Genomic DNA, 5,001 nt, shown 5'->3' with positions numbered 1-5,001 from the left:
TAATAATAATAATAATAATAATAATAATAATAATAATAATAATAATAATAAATAGAAGGTAATGGGAGAAAAACAAGTTGGTTACTGCGATATTTATGATAATTAATAATGATAATTATTAATAATGGTAACAACAGTGGGAAAAGTGTTTAAAGTAAAATTCAAAAATCAATATGTAAAGAATAATTGATTTAAAAAAAAGAAGAAAAAAATTAGAAGATAAGAATTGAACGGTAAAAGAGTCATTTTTAATTTTAAAATTAATGGCAAGCGAAAATGCTTGGCGGTCAAATAAGGCAGTAACGTTAACGGAATATCATGCATTGATTCTACAACTAGAGGTCTCCATGAGAAAAAAGACACAGCGTTGCCGCTGGGGTTAAAAAGGTAAGAGCGTACTAAGCATTTAAGGTGCTTACAATTCCCTGATTCAGAAATGGAGGATGTAGATTATGAAGAATTTGTCTGTGAAAACAGTTCGAAAGTTGCAGAAAGAATTCAAACAATGAATCAAATTTCCCGTGTATGGAACGTAACTTAGCTATCAGAAATTAGTGATTGTACTTTTGATAGTTTGCTTTACGAACAAAAGTAGCTTAGAATATAGCAGGAATTAGAGAAGTAATAAGTGAGTAAAAATAGTGCTCGTGTTAAATAGAACGGCCGCAGAAGATAAAAATAATTAGGTCAAACTGGGGAAATTGTAATAATTGTTGTGTAATATGTAGTTATTCGTAATTGTCTTGTATAATCTCGTAAAAAGTGTCCGAACAGTTAAGAGACAAAAAGGGGCCGTAGATTAAAACAAACAAAAAGTTACATCAACAAGTGTTGTCTCGAATAATCTCGCTATATAAAGCTGGATATACGATATAATCACATCACTGAAGTTAAGCAACGTTGAGCCTGGTCAGTACTAAATGGGTGACCATTTGGGACTTCCAAGTGCTGTATGTACTCTCCGCTTATCTCGGCATTGTTTCCAGTCGCCCTGGTCTTCTCATTGCCACTGGACCCAAACAGTGTCGATTCAGGAGAGGTGTGGTTAGAGATTGCGCGACCCTTGCCTCACAATTACACGCGCAACTGCCCCTACAGGGGTATCATTTGTCTTTCGAGACTGAATGGAGGCATCGATCCATAAAGTTGGGCAATTAAGAGACAAATAAGTCGTAGGACTAGGCAAGAGGTTTTGTAACTAGTTTAGTCATAGAATTTCGGAGAGGAAGATTAAAATGATTATTTAGGCAATTGGTGTAGAAATCTATGGAGCAGAAGAAGGAAGGAAAGAAATATTAATATGATTGATATGATAAGTAAAGAACGTTTGGAGGTTATAGAAGAAAATGAGAAAAATGCATAAGAAAAAGAAATCGCACGACGAAAAATGTAACAAGCAAATCTGGGTGTACAATTAACAGTATAACATATCTGTCATTAAGACTGGCTATAGTAATAAACTGACTTTATTGTTAAAATATAAATTTCCCGTTTCAGTTTGGTGAATTTAAAGATGCAATGCCAGCAAACATAAAAAGTATCCAATGGCACGTGGAGTTAGTGTTGTCTTTATTTGCCATGCTTTTACAATATTCTAAAAGAATATTGTAAAAAATTAAAATTTTGATTTTTGACACCAAAGCTGAAATATTTTGGCACTAGTTCAGGAAATTAAAAAACTTACATTCTCACTAATGAAGCAGTTAACTGAGTTTTCCCTCTTTCAGTGTATTAAAACGTTGTGTTTAAATATTCAGAGGACTACCTTGAAATTTCTTCTTTTTTTACAAAAGAAAAAAGAAAAATAAATAAAGGTAGGAATTTCTAACGAGAAAAAGGAAAAATTGTAAATTGACAGGGTTAAACAAACTATGCACTGGAACATTCTATATGTATTCATGTTTTTGTGTATACTTTTGACATTTTTATTTTCTTGTTTTTTTATTTACATTAAAACAGGTATTTAGTTTTAGTAAAGATTATTTTTTCAGAATATGAAAGCATGTAACAGAGTGCGTGTGCCAGCTATATGCAAATACCGAGCCGTGTATAAAATGACGTCGCGGTAAGGAAAAAAAAGACTATGAGAAGGAGGCAGAAGACTTTAGAGAAGACGATCACATTAGAGACGCGGATGGCGTCACAACCGTAACGAGAAGTCACTGTTACAAAAAAGGAGTCGCGTAATTACTTGTCTTAGGCTTTGTTTTGCGATTACATCTACAACGTTGGTTCTTTTTAACTCATAACGATTCATAGGTATATATATATATATATATATATATATATATATATATATATATATATATATATATATATATATATATATATACACTGGTTTTTGTTTTGATCTTTTAAACGATAGTAATGTTTGTGTCTCCGCCTCGGAGAACAGGTGTTTTTCTTAGAAAGTCGCCCATTTTTCATCTGGACGTATTATTTATTTATTTATTTATTTATTATTTTTAAAAACAGTAATCTACGGACATGCGTGTTTCGGAGCCCTACTTCTCTTTAGCGTAGCTTAACTGTTGGTAGTATTCGAACCTTGGACCTTATGTATTTCAGTCCTTAAACAGATGAACGATAAAAACTGGCAACATAGCGCAGTGGATTAGGGCGCTGGACTGAAATGCATAAGATCCAAGGTTCGAATCCTACCAACCATCAAGCTACGCTGAAGAGGAGTAGGGCTCCGAAACACGTGGGTCCGTAGGTTACTGTTTTAAAAAATAGTGTGTGTATATATATATATATATGAAAATTTAGTAATTTAAATTTTATGACGTGAAATGGTTAAATTTCAAATCTAGAATTTTTATTATAAGAATACATTTCAATAAGTATATTTTCTTAAGCTATATAACCCAGGGATACGGTGGCCCTAGGATACATTACTTTCAGCTTACGATGTGGAATACAATGTTTTCCAGCCCCTGGTTATGGTATTTACCTCGCCTTATGGTGTTATTTATAATGTTATTTGATTATATACATGTGTATTATATAGTTTACTGTATTTTACTACTAATTTTTAATTCCATATCCCATGGTTCTACTACATATAAGAAGGAGAACCGGCTGTTGTATTGGTTATTAGTGTGACGCATAAACAAAAATGAACGAACCAAAGAAAGTTTTATTTGTTTTTGTTATTTTTTTAACTTTGTATATCCATTTATTTTTTCAAGATAGTCACAATACACATCAGTAAGCAGAAACTTATTGTTTGCTATAACTGAGATTATTTCGAGAATACATCTCTTTTTCAAAAGGAAAGTAACAAAAACCATGAACATATAAAATATTCAAATAATCTTCTTCCATTCACACTCTTTTTATGGATGCATGCAATTTGATTCCATCTACTAGTGTATGCTAAACCGTTTAAACCGAAAATTCATACATAGGATAAATGAAGGCACAAAATTATGCATCGCTGTTCTCAACATCCGACGGTCGATAACTACGCTCATCGTTTTGAAGACTCTCGCCATAGCTACGAAATTTATTAAACCACCATTGGGCTGTGCATTCAGTATTAGTTGTTGGGACAAATGTTTCGTTGATATCGCGAGCTATTTCAGAAGCTTTTCGGCCTAGGTTGAATTGAAATAAGAAAATTGTGCGAATTTGCTTTTTTCCATCTTGTATTCAACGCAGACATAATTGTTTAAAAACGATTGTAATTTAAGGGATTAGGTAGAGGTATTATAACGAAAAACTTATTTGAAAATACATCATTTGAAATCAAAATTAAAAATTCCGCAAGAACCTTCTTGTTCACCTGATAGAACCGCGAAACACATGTTTGTAGATTCCCTTTTTTATATTAGTGTTAGGTTATATTCTAATGACAAACTAAATAGAACAGTCCACAATTGTGACTCAGTAATTTTATTAGTTTTTATAGATTTAAAAACAAATTATTTTTCTTATCGGTGAATGAGATAAATCGAATCCAGAAAACTTTTCAATTTTTTTTTCGAGTTTCGTCTTCTTTATTTTGAATGTATTTTATCGGTTTTGTTCCGTGCAATTTGTAATAATATCTAATTGCCTCTGAAGAATTGTTTAATGACCTCCTTCTTCTTCTTCTTCTTCTTCTTCTTCTTCTTCTTCTTCTTCTTCTCGTATCGTGGCATGTTCATCCCGTTGATGAAATCATGGTCAGTGTTCTCTATAAGCTTCGGTCCATTGTTAGTCCGATTTCTTCTTGAAGACATTGCATGATTTTGAATACATGGAAGAATACACGAGATAGGTTGCCATTACCTTCCCCAGTGCAGTGATCTGACTGGCCTGCTTGTACCTATCCGTTGTCCTTAGATCATCTGCATAGCCGCAGTCGAATAAAGTAACTTTTAATACCATAAGGCCAAGATCAAAGTTCAAAATTGTGGTATCTGTTCCAGCAGATACTGCAAGCAAAGACCATATGTGAGGGCCACCCCACATACAAGACCATTGCTCTTGTAGCAATCAGTTATTGGTCAATGTAGGGGAAACCCTTCATACCAATTGTCACTATCCAGCTCCCCTACTCCCCGGGGAGCTGTTCCCCATTTCCCCAATTTCTCCACATTAAAAAACGGCCTTTTGCCTAATTTGCTCAGTGGGGAAGCAAATAAATACAAACTCTTAATACTATAGAACCGTTAATCTGCTAGAGATTCATACCCCACGGTCATCCAACGCCTCGCTGCTGCCATCAGAGTTACCTTCTTCTAGATCCATGTCTTAACAAAGACTAGGGGTGCATCTCTCTCACTGAATTAATGCGCCTCCAGATACCAAACTGGAAATTTCTTATAAATAGGGGCGGTACATATAGCGCCTAGCTTTACCAAATGGTCACCAATCTGGTACTGGCCAGGCTCACCCTTGCTTAACTTCGGTGATCTAATAAAAACCGGTGTGTCAACGTGATTGTACCGTATATTTTTAATGATACAATGGACCACATCTTCAATTAATACAACGAAACACGCATCAGACACT

Source organism: Euprymna scolopes, chromosome 10 (assembly GCF_053919585.1).
Source record: "Euprymna scolopes isolate OS-2025 chromosome 10, ASM5391958v1, whole genome shotgun sequence".
Classification (NCBI taxonomy): Eukaryota; Metazoa; Mollusca; class Cephalopoda; order Sepiida; family Sepiolidae; genus Euprymna; species Euprymna scolopes.
The sequence above is the reverse complement of the archived record's forward strand: the minus strand, read 5'-3'. Positions refer to the sequence as shown.